The sequence below is a fragment of the Lissotriton vulgaris genome, chromosome 6, assembly GCF_964263255.1.
Source record: "Lissotriton vulgaris chromosome 6, aLisVul1.2, whole genome shotgun sequence".
Classification (NCBI taxonomy): Eukaryota; Metazoa; Chordata; class Amphibia; order Caudata; family Salamandridae; genus Lissotriton; species Lissotriton vulgaris.
In genome coordinates this window covers 114124612-114144607 of record NC_141694.1, presented here as the reverse complement: position 1 = coordinate 114144607, position 19996 = coordinate 114124612, and positions in this window count along the sequence as shown.

Genomic DNA, 19996 nt, shown 5'->3' with positions numbered 1-19996 from the left:
ATTATCATCAGATTTTAGACACAATGCACTTGCACTTTAGCACTGATCAGCAGCCCCTGGGCATACAGCCTCCTTTTGTACATGTAATATTACTGTTGTTCCTTTCGACCACTGGTCAGTCTTGGGCCAAAGCAAGTGGAGTACCAAACCACCTGGGCTAAAGCTAACATACTCCCATCTCAAACCTTTGTCGCCCTGACCCTCCAACAGCTCCAATACTCAAAAATCCCCCAAAAACTTCCACATCATCAATGTGGAAAACAAAACAGTTTCACTCTCTGAATTACAAACTTATGGCAAACTACAAATCACTCTACAAAAAACCTGCCAAAAAAAGACGCCTCCTCCAATGTCCCACCCTACCTTATTCCGTAGCCAAATCTTCTACCATCCTCTTGCCCACCTCCCTTGCAGATGGTGCATACCCCCACAACAGTTTCCCCATAAAGGCAATGCCCACCAGCTTTCCTTTGATCATCTCTGGAAAAAACTTTTTCTAACAGCCGTAATGTGAACTGCAACACGTCCTCTACTCTCTCCCCTTCCCCAAAATGTAGACAAGCTCCTGAGCTCAGAAACTCTCCCCATTACGGCTAATATGCCTTTGGCATGAATGCAGTCAGGGACCCTACAACCAGCTGACACATCCTCTGTCTCACCTGTCCATAACTTGGGTTGTCTGCAAGTTCTGCTTTTGTCCCTCTCCATGGTTAGTCCATGCAGCCTCTCCCACTGTGAATGAGGCAAAGCATCCGCAACATCATTGTCCACACCTGGTACATGCCTGTCTTTAAACAAAATATCCTGCTGCAAACATTCAAGCACAAACACCCTCAGCAACTTGAGGACCTGAGTGTCTCTTGCTGACTGCCTGTTAACCACCTGGACTACAGCCATATTATCTACTCTCCTGTGCTGTAACAACCCACCCCACAATGCGATGGCTACCACCAGCGGAAAGAAATGCCACTTGACTTCGGCAGTGAGTCACAGCACCCAGGCTGCACAATGTGGAATGGCTTGGGCGATTGTTGCTGTCATGCTTGAATGAAACGATGAGGAAGAGATGGGGATAGAGACGGATACTGCTTCACACAAACCCCAAAATGAATATACTAAGCAGTTTAGAGGGGATCGAGGGGTGGGTGTAGTGATATGGAAGTACAGCTGTTAGGGGACAGGAGGAACTCAGACCAGGCAAACATTTTCTGCATACTGGGACTACCTTCGGCCTTAGGGTTTGATACAGCCCCTCAGGGTATTGCGGAAGCTAGCCCCATGGTAGGGCAACAGGCGCCACAGGTGGCTGGTATGGTGAGTGGTCTGAAGGGGCCCACATGGCAAGAAGATGTATTGGATTATGGGGACAACAGTCTTGAGGAAGCAGAGATAATTGATGTGGGGAGACCAGGCTTCTTAGCACCGCAAAAGGGTTACATGGGCAACATGTGGGAGGTTGGGGTCAATCTACTTCCACCTATAGTGCTGTTTTTCAGGTTCTACTGATGGCACTGTGTTGGTCAATTGACATACAAGGGGCATGGAGGCACTTCCACTGGCAAGGCAGCAGGCTTCTGAGCAGGTGCTGACCTTAAAGCCAGGTAAGTGTACAAACACAACTGCGGTGGCGGGTCTGTTAATGGTGTCAACGGGAGTGGATGCTGGGTGCAAGTGGGAACAGGAGGTACGATTGCAGAAGGGTAGGTACAGCAGCGACGCAGATGTAGTGATGGATGAGAAGAGGCGATAGGGGCACCACAGAAGTCAGTAGTCAAATGTGTGGGAGGAAATAAGGGTAAGGGGACGAACCCCGGGCTAGCAAATGCCAAGAACATGGCAACAGGCATAGGTGAAGGGGAAGATCATGGGGATAAGAGAAAGGCTGAAGAGGGAAAAAGAGTAAAGAACTCAAAATGCAAAAGCTCCCCTATATGGGCCGATGGGGGCCAATGGGGGCACATCTGATGTTCTCCACCAAAGAGACAATTTGGAAAGAAGAGTACGTGTACGCATAAGTGACATGTTGCGATCTTCAAAACGTAAACCATAGTTAAAATACATTCAAATATGGCCACTGATATGTTGATCTTTAAATTGTCTTTTTTTTAGGAAAATACTTTGAGATGTCTGCAGTTGCATTCACATGTTTTGGAACATTACAACACATGCACAGTACATGACACCCTTCTTTTTTCTTTAATTCTGCTGGTACAAACAAGCACTGCCCAGTCGAAAAAGGTGACATAAATTGTCTTTGCAATAGTTTGAGGACCTAAATTTCATTAACATTGTTTTAGCTTCAATCTGTAGCATATTATCAGAATGAACTAATTTCCCTTGAAAGATAAACAATGGCTTGTTTACGGGCCACCATCCATTGGTTGTAGTTTCATACTTTCCAAATAAAATTCAATAAATTGTACAGTTTCTGCAAAAAAGCGAATTAGCTTGTAATGTGAGGTTTTCTTCTGTTGTATGAGGTTCGCATACAGCCAGAATCCCATTACTTTTAATTTAAATAGATTTCCTCCCCACTTAACATGATTTTTTGTGACTGGAAACCTGTATCTAATTCATGGCTCTGACGCACATTTCACAGTGTGCATTGAAAGGTTAACAGGAGCGCTGAGGAGAAGAAGCCTTACATTCTGGAAACACTACATACCTATTTTCCAGTTCCTCTGCATTTTAGTCACAGCTCAGAAGTCCTCAAGATCATAAACAATGGAAATATACCAACGCATTATTAGACTGAAATTCCTAGTGTGTGCATTACAGAGATAACAGCGGATAGATTCTAAACAGGAAAGCATCAGTCAGGTGGTTACAGCTTTCAGATTTGCATTATTTTTAGAGTAGTCAAGTCAAGTCAAGTCAATTTTATTGTATAAAATTATTAAAAATTATTACAAAGTACATTTTGATCATCATAGAACATAAAACACATGTGTAATGTTAACTATTAAAGACTGTTAGCCATATGAAAAATAAATATCATGTATTTCAATTTGGTGCTATGATTCCCAGTTCAGCTTGCTGTAAGAGGGATTGGGCTTTCATCATGTATTTAACCCCCCTGCAGGCTAACATAGGAGATGATACATCTAGCCATCGTATTACAGCTTGTCTACATGTCCGAATGTTCAATTTATTAAAAATGTTCTTTAAAAGCCGTCTCCTCAAATCCTTAAGCACCGGGCAAACACATAGCAAATGAGTCAATGTTTCATTCTGATATCCACATAGACGACAATGAGGGTCAGTGTGACAATTTTTCCAGGAAGGTAACAAATCCTTTGAAAACTGTAAGCCTAGTCGATGTTTTATATATCTTTGTTTTAGGGAACTATTAAAGTGGCTTTCCAGATAGGTCTGTGGCTTTATCCCGGAATATGAATTTATCACAGTCCACCCGTGTCGTCGTTTTGCGGTACTTTTTTTATCTTCCAGATAGGATTCCCATTTGACCGCGTTGTTTGCTATTTTGTCAAAAGTATGTCTATCTGGCCTCGTGTCCCAAATTTCTTGAATTCCTATACAGTTCAGGGATTGGGACAAGAAACCTCCCCAACTGTTCGGCACGTGCAATTTCTGCTGGGTATCAATTTCTTTCCAGCACAGGTTGTCCATTGAGCCGTCCTCTGACAATCGTATTTTATGACAGAGTTTCACAAAGGTTCCCATACTGCGAAACTTCTGATTCAGAAGGCCGAATTCTAGACGAACCTGCGCCGGCGCTGACGATTTTGGGAGGTTTAGGACTGCCTTGTATACCTTTGTTTGTAAGCTGTTTAACAGCCCTGCTTCTTTGCCACACCAGGTGGCTAATGCGTATGACAAGGTGGGTAGGGTTTGTGCTTTTATCACTTTCAACAGGTGTGTATAATTTGGACAACTGAGTTTTTTTTGTAGTTGCCGGTATGCGTAGATCAGGGAATGTGCTTTAGCTTTTAGATCGATTTTGTGTTCTTTGTTCGTTTGTCCTCGTCCCAACTTCAGACCTAGGTACTTGTAAGATGTTTCCTCCTTTATTGGGATACTATTTGCGTACCATTTAAATTTTGTTTTTTTTGGATCCACGATGCGGACCACTTTGGTTTTGTCTTTATTCAGTTCCAGACATTCGTGTTCCAAATAGGTTACCAAGTTGTTGATCGACCTTTGCAGGCCTATTGGCGTTTGGCTCAGAACGACAATGTCATCCGCATACTGCAGGAAGGGGATAGGAATTTTTGACAAATAGGGTGGATGACATTCCCCGACCTCCATGTGACTGACAATGTCTGCCATGTAAAGGTTGAATAAACTGGGGGCCAGTACACAGCCTTGTTTTAAGCCCTGTTGTGTTCTAATTTCGGCCGTTACGCTGCTACCGTCTCCCAATTTTACTCGAGCCCAGGTGTTACTATACAAGCCTATAATAGCCTCCAGAAGCTTCTTCGGGATGCCCCATGATCTTAATTTTTCCCATAGACGGGTTCTATTCACTCTATCAAAGGCTGCTCGCAGGTCTATAAAGCAAGCATACAGTCTTGTCTTCCTTTTTTCGGCTTTTTCCTTCAGGAGAGCCAGGGTTATCAAGTTTGTTACTGTGCCGGTCCTTGGCCGAAAGCCAGTTTGGAACATTGGTATTATATTCGTGTCTTCCATCCAGTCTTGTAGAAGTGATAGTAAGCGTGACCCATATAATTTTGCCTCAACATCCATCAGCGAAATCAGCCTATAGTTTCCTGGCTCATTATGGTCACCTTGTTTGAAAATGGGGTGAATTATACTCCCGTTCCAGGATCTTGGCAGTGTATTCTGGTTGTAAATTGAATTAAAGAATGGTGTTAAATATTCTGCCCAGAATTCAGGCGAATGTTTGAAGATAGAGTTTGGAAGCCCGTTGGGACCCGCTGCACCCTCTTTTTTCAGATGGTTTATTATAGCTTTCAGCTGATCTGTTGTTACTAGGGTATCAGGCACGGTGTTTACTAATTTTTCTGATTTACTAACAAGTATGTTTTCAAGTTTTCCTTTGTCCCCAATTCCACAACCCAAAGTTAGCTTCAGACTTACTTCTGGTGAATTATGACCTATTCTTAAGATAGTTTCCACATGTTCGGAATTTCTAATGCAGGATTTGCAATCTGATTCACAGGGCCAGTTCTGACCATCCATTTTGTCGATAAACATGTTTTTAACATGCTGAGTCCACTTGCTTTCTCCAATGCCTGCCTCCTGTCTTAGGGTATTCCCCATTGTCAATTTATTAATAATACCCCAAAATGTTCTGGCATTATTGTGTTTCCCGGCAATTAGTAATTTTGTCCACATTTCCTCTTGGTACGATGTTTTTGCGCTACTCAGCATGATATTATATCTTTTCCGCATGACTTTCAGTTTTGACTTATCTGGTTTTATTCCACGTTTTATCAATAGTACATGTTTTCGAACTTCTCGTGCGATTTTTCTTTTTTCCTCTCTCAAGGTGATGTTATACCAAGGCTTTTTCCCAGTATTGATTCTTCTCGAATTCTGATTTATAATTGGGGGATTTCTTGTTACTGCTTCACATAGATGTTCCCATGTTTTTACCGGGTTTTCTTTTTCTTCCGATGTTAGTCTGAGCAGTTCATTTTTTAATTTATCCATTGTTGGTTTTATATCTTTACCTCCCCATTTCAGTTTACGTAGATTGAATTTTTCGGTGTACTGGATGACGGTGTTTTGTTTTTCCGTCTTGCTGACCAACATTTTTATTTTGGTAATTAGAGGAAGATGGTCGCTGCCCACACGTTGCTCCACCGAAAATGAGCTCACCATCGATATCAAGCTGTTGCTCATTATTGTGAAGTCAATTGTTGACTTTCGATTACCGCTTACAAAAGTTATAGGTGTGCCGCTGACCACACTATTGTTCTTGTTCAGGATAAAAAGGCCCAGTTTTCCGAGAGCTTGAGTTATTTTGTCCTCTTTTGTTAGATTACTATTGAAGTCCCCTGAGATGATCATGGAATGCGACGCATGAGTGCTTTGCAAAGCCCTGATCAAGGTTAGTAGTGTTATCAGTTTTTCATTTTTCTCTTTCTTTTCCGGGTGTATATAAACGTTAAGCACTAACAGATTGCAAATATCTGAACCAGAGTCCAACTTCTCCGTGAGTTTTATTGCTTGTATCCAGTTTACCACAGTGTCTAATTCTTCCGATTGCCATCTATATTGTTGGGCGATATACGTTGATAAGCCTCCTCTAGGATGACCAAATTTAGAGAGTTTTTCCGCAAGGACATGAAACTCGATATAACCCGGGATGGAAACTTGGCGCAGGTTCCAGGTTTCTTGTAGCAATATTAAGTCGTGTTGATCCAAGAAATTTGCGGTTTCATGGTCGTGCCCCATACTATTAAAACCATGAACATTCCAGGAACAGAGGCTGATCATGTGTGGGTTTGCAGCCGTGGTTTCCTTTTTGTTACCAACTGTTATCCGTGGATGTAGTGTTGTATCTTCTTTTAGGTGACCGGACATGTTAGGAACATTTGTTGCTCAAAACCGATGCCACCCAAGACCAATCTGTAATCTGTTCCTGAGCGCCTCCTTGCACCGATGCATTTTTGTGTCTCCTTATATCTTGTAATATTTTTTGTGGAGTTACTGAACAAGCTCCCATTAGGCATGATTTTTGGGTGTTCCCCTCTTCCAGTTTTTTTTTACCAATACTTATGTTTTTTAGAAGTGGAAATGGATATTTTTTCCGTTCGTCCCGCCTCAGTGCTATGCCCCAGGCTTCAAAGGACGTGCTCATTGCAAGTATTCTGTCAACTATGTCCTTAGATGACCAGGTGGTTAAGGACTCTTCTACCTCTGAAATATTTTTTGTGTGCATAAATTCTACGGACAGAAGATCTTGGGATGCTATATCGTCCAGTTCTGGAATTTCTCTTAGTAGCCGCATTATATTACCTCTATTCAGAAAGTCTTGGCGCCCTGTTGTCTGGTATTCAGGTATGAATGCCAGTTTATTGTTTGTTTCTGCTTGTGTTTCTGAGCTCAATTTTGCATTTTTTTCTTCTTCTGATTTTGTATTTTGTGTTGTTTCACCTTTTACGTTTATTCTTCTCCCTTGACTCAGAGTTTTTATTGTTATTTCTTCATATGAATTGTCTGTTCTTTTAGGGTGGGTAATGGGTTCATTAATCCTGTCCGTGTTTTTCTCAATCTTCGTATTTTGAAGTATTTGGGTACACGTTATTTGTTTATTTGCTCGATGGATACTGCAGGTTCGTCCATCTTCGTTTGAATTAATTTTTATTGGTGTTCTTCTGTTTTCCTTTTCATCTGCTCTTTTTGTGGATTGCCTTTGGTTATTTTTATCTATTATATTTTGTTTAGTATCGACGTTAGTTGGGTCATTTTGGGACCTTATGTCATGGTTTGCTGGTTTGGCCTGGGGTATTTGTATTTCGTCTATCTGGTGAATTGTTACAATCTGATTTATACAGGCCTCTTGGTTTAAGACCCTTTCGTCAATCTCGTCTTGAGTCTTATCTTTATCCTGTGTTCGTGGGATTTTTTTTTGTTTCTTTTTCTGGCTTTTCAATTGTTTAATCCCTTGTTTGTGATTTGGGTTTATGGAGGTTGAGAGGATTGATGATTCTGTAATCCGGCTATTCCCATTCGCTGCACTCACAGCTCTCTCACCGTTCCCCCACTGTACCTTCGGTACCCACTGTACCTCACTTCCCTGCCTGCTACCACAGGATCTCCAAATCGCCCTCCCTTCAAAAAAAGAAAGCGGAGGGGGCACAGGATGAGGTCAGGGAGGCAAAGGGACAACACGGACAACACGGGCCATACAGCACCCCAGAAACTCACCAGAAAGCCCAGGCAGACAAAAAAGAAGCAAAAGAAGGACCTGATGGACACGAGTGACGCAAGCTGGGAGAGCAGGGGGGACAGGGAAGAGAATAAAGGAGAGGAAGTACCCTCTCAGTTGTCTCCTCTGCTCCCCGGACTCACCAGCCCAGGAGGCTCAGAGGTGCAAGGACACCGACATAGTCAAACTATTACCAAACCGTCTGTCCAACCAAAAATCTACACAAAATTCGCATTCATCAAAGATCCCAGTACGCTCCTCTACCTGAAGAACAATGTTAATAAAACCAATCTACCAAGCCCACTCAACCCAATCAAACCACACAGGGTGACCCCCACCGAGCATGGGCCAGAAAGCGCAGTATCAGAGGCGAGTTATATCCAGAACTCAAAAAAAGGGGCCTCTCCGGGATCTCTAGAACCAATCCTGGGATTCCAGGAAAGTCAATCGGATCTAGGACTAGCACTAGAGAACAGAAGAAATCCCGAGAGGAGGAACCAAGAAGCCACCATAACGGAAGAAGCGCATATTAATCAAAAAAATGAAGACAAGGAAGGCCCAACGGTGGTCCCAATGGAGAACCCGACGAATTCGGTGACCCCGGGGGGGGACAGAATTGTAAACCAAGAAGCAATAGGAACCGGGGAGCGTCACAACACAAGCCACACAACCCTCCAAAGTCCAGCTAGATCAAGAGATAACCATAACAGGAAGGAGGGTGAGAAATGCGATCCACCAGCACTCCAGTTGAATTCCAAGGAACCAAAGGGAATTTGCGAGGAAAGTGGCGGCCCAGACACAACGGCAGACACAATGGCAGACCAAGCAAAAAAAAAGGGAAAGGACAAATAAAGCCCAAACAATAAAAGCACAATTGGGACAAACAGAATCATCACCACCCAAGTACATGTGGAAACTGGCCACGGGGCCACAAGCGAACATAGCCCCTGGCGACAAGCATGGCCCAAGAACAGCAGACATTGACGACGTTGCTGACAAGGCCTGGCAAGTAAAGGATAAAACTACTCAGGAGCAACGGTATTATGATCACACCCCCCCCCACCACATCACTGACCTGGAACAACTTAAAGAAATCAACCCAAAAAAGGCGGGGGGAGATCCAGCATCAAAACTCCCAGGCATAAAAACTTGGTCTCAACTAGACACGTCCTCACCGCATAGAACAGGACTCATAGTGCCCATGCCGCTCGACCTGAACACCTCGTACCTCACGCCGGAAGAGTGGGAAGACCTGGTAGCATCATATCCAGTGGAACCAGAGCAGGGAAAGCAAAGAAACGGCTCAAGCGATAGGCCGGAAAAAGAAAAATCTAAGAAGAATGCAGACATCTGGGCATCCCTCCTGCAGACAATGCAATCCTCAGTAAACGCCATCCAGTACCAATCCGACAAGATGGACCTGCAACTTTCTGTCCTTAACACTCTGGCCACATACGTGGCAAACATTGACGGCAAGCTAGCAGACCTGAATGACCTGATAAAAAGGGCGCAAGCAGAGACACAGCTGATAGCATCTAACTGCCCTTGCATCACCATAGTGGACAAACTAGCAACACTTCCAACAGCACTGGGAAACCTTCTATCTGATTTCAGGACAGTAGTTAAAAATAGCCATCCCCTCAAGCAACTTGAGGTTAAGCAATTAAACACAACTACCGGGCAAGACGATCCACAAACAATACAGCAAGAGCCTCCAAAGACGCCTACCAACTCACACCCGACAATGGACAAAATAATTCAAATGAAGGCACTGATCACCAGTAGTCATCAAGCTGATCGAGAGCAAAACTCTGCAGCATCCATACCAGACTTAGACAAAAGTAACCCAAATGGGGGAGCAATCTCCCACCAACCATCGCAAGGAAAAGTGGGAAGAAAACAGAAAAGGAAGGGAAGAAACCAAAGGAAATTGACAGGGTGCCTAGCCTGGGGCAAGGCCTGCAACAGTGATCAAACAGCAACCAACACCTCACAAGCAAGTGCAACAAGGGAGAGGGAAGAAATAAATACCATGACCACCAACAGTGAAAACACCGGCCCAGTGGATAAATCTGGATGCGGCCCAGCCCTACCCAGTGGTTCAACCACTTGCCCAGCACCCAAAACCCAGAAAGACATGTTGAGCACACTAAAAGGGGGAAAAACATAGGGCCCGCGGAGAACGACAAGGAGCATAACTCACAAATAACCTCAGACTCACCTGACAGAGATACACAAGAAAGAACAAAACAGAGTACGTCACATCTCACCAAAAATTGCCCTGAAAACCGGGATGAAATGCAAATCCCAGGAAGCCCCAAGTTGATCATAACAGCAAGGCTAAATCTCTCAGGCCGGAACTGTCGAGAAAGCACCGAAAAAATTGACCAACCCAAAAAAACTGTACCAAGGATAACCCCCAGTCAAGGGGAAACCAAACCTGCTGACAAAGAAAACACTAAGTCAAGAGAGAGCGGGCCAGAAGGCTCAACAACGACCGTAATATTCCATCCTGAATACCACTCTAGAGGTTCAATGGACTTTTTAAACAGGGGAAACATCTTGCGGCTATTAAATACAGTAGAGAGCCTCAAAACTATCACATCGGCAGACCTGGAATCCGTCGAATTTATTGAATCTCGGAGCCACCCCGGGGTAGAGTCGACAAAAACCATATGGACCACAGGAGAATTTCCGGAGAGAATATTAAAAGAAAAGGAAAGATTTGACTCTTGGGGGATAGAACTACAAACTCTCTTGCCCACAAGATACCCGGAGCCCCTCTTACATGAAAGTCTCCTAAAGAAGCCCAAGGAGACGACTCTTAAAAGAACTGTCTTAAGAGGAGCCCGAAGTAAAACGCCCGAGAGACAATCGCACTTGAGTCTGGAAGAAACAAGATCACTGACTAATGACAAGATGGCTTCCCCCAACTGGAGCTGGCTCGCAAAGTCCCTAAATGCGAAAGATACAAGCCAATGACAAACAAAACCAAAAAGAGTCAACAAACCTAACACCTTAAGTATATGTTCATGGAACATCAATGGCACCGGCGATAAGGTTTCAGACATTGACCTATGCAACCACCTGACAAAATTTGACATCATCGCCTTACAAGAAACTTGGACTGAATCACCTCCAATTCTGTCAGGGTATACACTGAACTTTCTACCGCCTACCCAGAGCTCGCTTTTCGGCCACAAGAAAGGAGGCCTTGCCACTTATAGTGCATTAACAGCGATACTAAAAGCAGAACAGCTAGACTACAACTTACCTGCCCCAAATGCAATGCTAGCTCTACGACTGTCACCTCGTGTGCAAAATCCAACTGAGGATATAATCTTCATAAACCTCTACCTGCACCCCAGGGAGAAAAAGAAGGGAGTGCGACAATTGAAGGAAGAACTTGTGAAACTGGTGAAGGCCGAGCACACGAATAACATCATTATCTCAGGGGATTTCAATCTAAATCTGCTGAGCGAAGCAGCCACGGGCACCAAATACGACGAGGACCCATTTGCCTGGGAACTCAATCGCCAAGACCGTACCTCGGGGGGCAGAAGCACAAAAACCACAAGGACCCTGCTGGCTACATTAGAGGAGCTAGGACTTAGAGCACTTAACGGTAGATTTCCAGGGGATCAACCGCAGTCAGCAACTTTCCACAGTACCCAGGCAAGCTCCACCATTGATTTTACTTTTGTATCCCGTAGTCTATACCAAAGGGTTGTAGACTTTAGAATCGGTCTCACTGATTGCAGCGATCACCTGCCTCAGGAAACAGTAATGAATACATCAGCGACACTAAAGCCTCCCAGTTCAAATAACGTAGGCACAGACTTTACATCAAATGAAAGACGGGTACAATGCAAAGTCTCCAACCCAGAAAAACTACTAGAGCAAGCGATACGCACACTCAATGAAGCTCAATGCACCACGCATAACCCGATAACAAGCTGGGAAGCGTTTGTAAAACGGATGAGAGACAACGCGCAGAGAAAAGACCCTGTAACACGAACAAGAAATAGTTGCAACACGAAACAGAAAAGATGCAATTACTTTCGAAAAAACAGAAGGCTAAAAATACTGAAGACAGCGATTAACCGGACTCTACGAAGAGCAAAAACAGATCCGTCCCTCCTCCAAGAGCTTAGACAGTTAAAAGGAGAGCGTAAGAAATTAATATGGCAGCAAAAAAGGGAAGAAGAAGAGGCATTCTGGGGAAAACTCCTACATGACGCCAAAACAAATCGCAGCGCTCAGTTCTGGCAAAAGATCAATGCTCAGACCAATGGGAAAAACTGAGGGATTGATTCTCAGGTGACAGAAGACGACTGGATAACCCACTTCAGCACGCACTTCAGTGAGACTAAAGAACGGGGGAAAGAAATAGGCACCGATAATGGAAAGAAGGATGAACATCTGCCCCTACATCAAGAATACCTGAGAACGAATGAGGCTGTAATAATCACGACGGAACAAATAATTAAAAGGATCACAAAAGGTAGAAGAGATGGAGCCCCCGGCCCAAATGGAATACCACCAATAGTATTTAAGCAGGACCCAAAATACTGGGCAACTAACCTCAAACCAATGTTCGAAAAAATCTGGCAATCATCTACAATCCCACAATCATGGAGGGGGGCAATAATATCCCCAATCTACAAAAGAGGAGATAGAAAAGATCCAAAAAGTTACCGGTTAATAGCCCTTCTAGACAATGAGGCAAAGTACTACGCAGGCCTCCTACTTCAGGAACTAATTCTATGGGCAGAAGCAACCTCAACAATCCCGTTTAACCAAACCGGCTTCAGGAAAAACATGGGGACATCTACCAACATCCTAGCCTTGTCACTACTGATCGACTCAGCCCAAGAGGAAAACTATCCCTTGTACCTCTGCTTCATAGACTATAGTGCTGCATTCGACCGGGTAGACAGAAATCTTTTGTGGAAAAAATTGAAAAGAATGAACATCCCAGATGATCTACTGAACCAACTAATTCTCCTATACAGCGACACGTGGGTCCAGGTCAAACTAGGCCCTGGAGAGTACCTAACTAAGAAAATTCAAACCCACACAGGAGTAAAACAAGGCTGTGTGTTAGCGCCAACCCTATTCAACCTCTTTATGGCCGACCTTTGTACAAAACTTAACGCCAACAACTCGCACGCTCCAAAATTAGGGGGCAAACAGCTTTCCTGCCTATTCTACGCCGACGACCTGGTGCTGATCAGTCGGACCCAGATTGGGCTACAGCGGCTCCTCAACATCACTGCGGAGTACTCTAAAGCTAATAAACTCTGCATCAACTACAGTAAAACAAAAATCATGCCCCTTAATTACCGCAAGCAAAAACTACCATTCAGATGGTACTTGGACTTGAACAAATTGGAAATCACAAACAAATATTGCTACCTGGGAGTGACAATAGACGAAAGGGGTAGCTTCAAACCACAACTGGAGGAGATCAAGAGGAGAGGCCTAATGATAGCAGTATCACTTAGGAACCTCAAAAACAAAATCGTTGGCCCAAACCTTGCTCCGCTCCTACAAGTGATTCAAGCCAAGCTGATTCCATCAATCACATATGGAAGTGAAGCAATGAGAGGGAGGGATACGGGAACCCTGAACAGAGTAGTTTCAAAAGCAATGCGGATCATGTTCAGTCTTCCGAAATACACTTCACCGGCTCAGATCCGCCTAGAATTTGGGTTGACCAAAGAAGAACTTGCACGAAAGGGAACTTACCTTAAGACCTGGCACAAGATAAGCAGAGGAGAAGAAAATACCCTTAACGCTCTCCTCTGGAAAGATCTGCAAAGCAAAAATGACTGTCCTGCAAGACATTTCCTGGAGGATGCCATCAATCATCTCGGGGCAAGGCAGCTATGGGACCTTCAAGGGAGCCCGTCAGGTTTCAAAAAAACTATTAATAAAATAGTCAAGAAAGAATCCCTCTTGCAAGACAAAGCCTCATTAGCCAAGAGAGCACATGGCTGGCTGACGGTGCAAACATACAACAAACTTAATCCTCAGGCGTACCTAGTGAACAGTTTCTCCAAAACAACAAAAGAATCCTTTTTAAAACTACGACTAGGAGTGTTACCAGCAGCGGGCCACTCGGCCCCATGGCTGCGACCATCAAAACCAGCAAAATGCCGCCTGTGCGGAATGCATGAGGAAAATATCACACATCTCATAACCATCTGCAAAGAGCTGCAGCAAGACCGGAAGAACCTATTGAGACCCTTGTTTATAAACAAAGGAATCAGGTCTTGCAGAGAAGCAGTCCTGAGCTGTTTTAGAGGAGACGACGTGCAAATGGCCTGCCGACTGGTAAAATACCTACGATTGGCAGACACCAGGCTTAAAATGACGAGAGCACAAGCGGACATTGACATCGCCTATATAACATCATCCGCCTCCAGTCCTCAGACCGGGTAAGAGACCCATATTGACCAAGAACATTAAAGTACCTTCCCCATGAAGCACAAACACTCTGGGAGAAGCCGGTCAGAAGGGGAGCGGAGGATATAGAAAAACCCACTTGCCGAAAGCATGCGCTCGGACATACACACAATTTTTTATCTAAAACAGAATTTACCTGTATATATTGCTGGATGATCATTGTCCCATTTTTAATGGTATTAGACCGACCTTTTTAACTGTTTTCCTTTAACTGATCATTTTCTTTTATTACTAATAGCTATTTGTAATGGTTTTTATTAACTGTACAATAAAGCATTTACCAATAGCATTCGCTGCACTTGACTGGGCTAATTGATCTGGGGACATGCCTATATGATTTGAAACAGATACTTCAGAAGCTGGTTTTTCTTTCTTAGTGTTGGAATGGTGAAAGATGGGATACGTATGAATGACTGTCGGAGGTTGGAATTTAAGTTGTGCCCTCCCTTTCCTGGCGCGCTTTCTTTGTCTTTTTGTTAACTTGACTTTAGTCTGGGTTGATGCACGTTGATCGTCCTCTGTTTGACCTGCTTCGTTGTCAGATTTTTCTTTACTTAACTTGCTTATCTCTTCCTCTACACAGCTGTTTTGGGTAGTGTCTCTTACTATGTGTTGGCTCCCAATTTCAACGTCAGATTTTATTGCCCCTTTACTGCTCGTAGTTTTGATGTTGTGTTTTATATCCACTGATGATTGAACCGCCCTTAGTATGTCATTTAATATTACTGGTAAGTTTGACATATTATCCACTAATTTGCCACATACACAGCTTGGCTGGATTGTCTCTTTGTGGAATCCCTTGTCAACCCTCCCTAAAAGCAGGGTTGCCATATGGTCCAGCCTGGTGTTTATACCTGAAATATGACCCGCAATTAGATTTATTAAGTCAATCTAAACGTCCATTTTATCAGACTGGAAGTTCAGTGCTTTAATTGCCTGGTCTAAGGTGTTTAATAATGTTTTACTCCATGGGGTCTTATCTTCTTCTCTGAACGGTGTTTCCTGTACATCTGATTCTTCATCTGCCCAACTCATAGATGATATCATAATAGGAGATTCCTGGTTTAAATTGTTTTTAGACCATCCTTTAGTTTTGTTTTGGCCTTTGTCCCGTTCGTGGGGGTTGACACTTGAATGCAATGGTGTAGATTCCAGCCTTCCATTACCACCTGGTCCGTTATTCTGGTATTCTTGTGATCTATAATTGGCTTGCGGACCTTGGATGATCTTTAGGGATGCTTCTAACTGGGGTTGGGAGTTTTTCTCCATTCCTGTTTGTATGTCCAAGATTATGTCGTCAGGTAAGGAAAAGGAGGTTGGCCATGAGTCATCCAGTGCGGCATTTTGCCCGGCCGCCAAATTATTCCCCATTTTTTCTTCTTTCACCTTGCCCTTGTCCTTGGTCTTTATTTCCTTATCTGATTCATGAGTTTGAGAGTCATTCTTATTTATTTGAGCTATTACCACAATGGACTTGCCAGAGTTACTATTTTGCTTGGCGAAAGACCGAGAGGTTTGTTGTTGGTCTATTGGGTTGTTTGTTGGACTACTCTCACTATGAAAGTCCTGTGAGTCTTTTTTCTTCTCCTTCATGCTATTTGATGGTAACTGCACATTCTCTTTTACACTTGGCACTGGTGTGATTGGGCTGGGTTGGAGGGCTTCTTCCATTATTTTTAGAGTATGTTTTAGCTGAGTCTATTACATTATTTATTTATTCAAATTTAGAAAAATAATTTATTCCCCTTCCCAGCACCATAAAAGAACATTTGTGTTAGTGGGTAGATTTATTTTGTACCTGTTGCACCTGGCCCTCTCTGCAGGGCCACCCCCAAATCTTTTACCTTTACCCTCAAAAAATTTCTGAATTCGTTTTTGTTGGCTTTAGGACTCTGAGCACTTTATCACTGCTCACCAGTGCTAAATTCAATGTGATCCCTCTTTTAAACCTGGTAATACTGACTTATACCCATTTGGTAAAGTTAATTTACCTATACGTACCTAGTAAAATGGTACTACATGTAAACAGGCTCTATAAATTGAATTCCACCTACTTAAGTAGCCATTTTAAACATGTCTCAGGCCTGCCATTGCTGATGTTGTGTGTGTAGTTTAAATTGCCACTTCAACCTGGTAAAATAAACCTTACTTTTTAATGCATATAAGTTACCCGTAGGGTGGGCTCTGGACAGAGCAGAGGGCAGGGTAAAATGTATTCAAAAAGTAGCACACGTTTTTTTAAATTTTGCATGTCCTGTTAGTGAAAAACTCTTGAATTTGTTTTTCACTACTGTTAGACCTGGCACCATTGGTGTGGGTCTCCCTTCCATTTTTGTTGCTGTTGCCTCATGTGTTTTGCTGGTGGTAGCTGCTCAGAGCACTGTGCCACTGCCAATCAGTGCCACAGTGCAAGTGCTCCCTATATAAAAATGTATATGTTGATTGGTCTCCATGATTGGCTTATTTGGTTTACTTTCAGACCCCATTAAAGTGCACCAGGAGTGCCAGGGCTTGTGAATCCAAGTGCTGCTAATGGGCTTGCAGTACTGGTTGTGCCACCCACAGAAGCATCCCTGTAAAATGTGTCTAAGGTCTGCCATTGCGGAACCTGTGTGCAGTCTGGTACTGTCATGCTGACTGGGCAAGTGCACCCACTTGCCAGACCCTAAACCTTCCCTTAACGTCATATTAGTCACCCCTATGGTAGGCCCAAGGGCAGGGTGCATTGTAAGCATAAGGTAGGACAAGCCCTGATGTGTGTGGCATGTCCTAATAGTGAATTACAGCCAATTTCGTTTTTCACTATTGCAAGGCTACCTGTTCTCATAGGCCAGAATGGGCTGTTGGAATTGTTGCATCCTATGATCCTAACAGACTCAGGGAACATGGTAGAAATTCGAGTTTAGTATGCATGAACTCAGAATAATAAAATACATCTTTTAGTAAAGTTTATTTTAATGTTCTGTGTTTGCAAACACCACTTTTAGAAAGTTGGTATTTGCTTGCCTAACCATTTCAGCCCGCCTCTGCTATGATGTGTATCTGCTGTCTGGTTTCTGTGCGCCCGCACCGTGTGACTCCGCTCCTCAATTCGAGCCATAGCTTGCACCGTTCCCTAAGGGCCACCCGCACCTCGCTTCCTCCTCCCCCCTTTGAGCCGCACTGTCTGACTCGCACTCCTGCCGCTGGCTCAGGACTAGGAGTGCACCGATGACTGAAGTATGGCCCGTACACTTGCAGCGTACCGGCCGCCGTGCACTGCGCTAGTAAGGTCCCTAGCAGTGCCGCAACACAAGCACTCGACCCATACGCCTCATACTGGCCGACTTGTGCCATGCTGCACACATCACCCCGGCATCCCCGCTACAAGGCACGACAAGGATCAATGCCGCGCACTGTGAAGCCCCACGATCCGGACCATCTGCTTTTCCCTGTGGCCCCCGATTAAACGCCCCGAACTGAGGCGCCTTAACGAGCCAGGCCTGCACTGGAGAAGAGCCAACGCTAGCTCTTGGGACGTCTTCACCTGCCGCATCATCCGTGTCGAGAACAACAAAGAAAAAGGTACTGTACAATTCGCATTCCGACTGTGTGCGCCCCGGACCAGAGAGTCCGCATTTAACTCTTTTGTGCTACAATCATCCCCAAAAGAAGCGCACAGTCAGCGCGAAGCGCATGGACCATAAAGACACACATTTTTTTAAGTAATCATCGCATCCCTCATAGTATTGTGGCCTCATTGTAAAACGTTTTTGGGTCTTGTATTAAGCCTTATATAAAATACTTATTTTTGATAAAAAAACTAGTGGGGTATCCTTTTGTGGTGTGTCCATGAGTTACTGTATGTGTTCACAAATGCTTAACCTCTAAACGCTTCTGAGATAAGCCTTGTCTGCTCGTGCCACACTACCTAGAGGGTGAGATGGGGTTATTTTAGAGCCTGATCCCCTTATCCTGATTAGAGGAGAGGGTCCCTGCTTGTCACAAGTACTTACCTGTGCCAACCAGAGACCCCCAAATCTAACAACTACTGAAAGCCGACCTCCCCCACACGATAACATTGGGGTTACCTCCTTACAGTTTATAAGTCTAATTTTCAAACGGGAAGTGATAATCAGTCTGGTGTCTCTACAATCACAATTTAAAATCCTAATTTATGGTGAAGTCAGATTTTAAATTGCAATTCTGAAAATGCCACTTTTAGAAAATTATATAAAAGAAACAGGGCAACCTAATACTTCCTTTGGGGGCTTAAGTAAACAATAAACTCAATGTAGACTGCCCACAAAGGATTTGTTAATAAAGATATTTAATAATTTGAAACAAATTCAATATGTCAGATTATGACATCAATAATACACTTCACAGTTATTCCAAAAAAGAATTCACAACCCTATCCGATTGTATCCTTCCTTACAGGGTCCCACTTGATTCATTGCAGGCGCTGTAAGGAAGGATACGTTTGTGTCCAAATACAATTTTACCGTTGGATATTGAATACTATTCACCATAGGATATTTCCCTAAATGATTGAAATCTCATGTTTACTCTTCAAATATTTCATAATATGAGTTTGTTTTTATACTGCCTCCAGATTTCATCATTTGTTGTGTACTATATACTAGTTATTCTCATGGGAGTCATTTCATTACTCCTCTACTGTCCATTTCAAGAAAAACTAAGAGGACTCTTTTCCATTCTCTTGAACAATCTACAGTCCTGATGATGGTCTCACTGATTTCTTCCTATAGAGACTGAAAGGTCGACGTAGTGTCCAATCGCCTTTGAATTTTGCAGACATATGTGTTATTTAAATCTGAGTTCTTTTTTTTGAGCCATTTTCAATCTTTGTATAGACTTGGACGTTTGAACACACTGATGTATGGTTTGTAAAATTAGGAAAGTGAATGTATAACCATTGTCGTTATGTGTTTTGCTTAGACTGACCCTATATAAACCCCTTTGTACCAATTTTGTACCGATTTAAAGTAAAAAAAGTTTTTTGAATATAAAATATTCCAGTATAACACCTGCCATTAAATTATTTTCTTTTGAAACGAATAATTTTTTGTGAATGTTTTTTTAATATCTATTGATGTCATAATGTAACATACTGAAATTGCTTCAAATTATCGAATATCTTTATTAATAGATTCTCTGTGGGCACTCCACATTGATCACATTCAGAAAGTTGCCATTTTCTTGCCTTAACCATTTGGTGCCTGCAACCTGTCTCTTGTCAAATGACTGGGTGTAGTTGGGCTTTGTGTATTCCTCCTAGACACACACACATACAATAGGATCTTAGGTGTGACTTGGTGGACCACCATTGGGAGGATGGGAGGTAGAAGCTGGACACAGCACCACATACACTTGAATAGGCTGGGGCCTGTCTTCACACAAAGGGCCTAACAACACTGCATTGTCACCTCGGTGAGCTTGGAGCCATGGTTGGGGAGGTAGGGAATTCCTTACACATAAACACTGTCTAGAAACTTTTCCCACCTTCTAGAAATAGTTCACCAGGGCATAAAAGGGGGATCTCAGAAACCAACTCTTCAGTGCACTTCTGGACCAGTGAATGCTCTGCAAGGAAGAAAGGCTTGTGTGCTGCTAAAGGACTGCTACTCCGCTGGAGTGCACTCTCCTGGACTACTGCTTTTT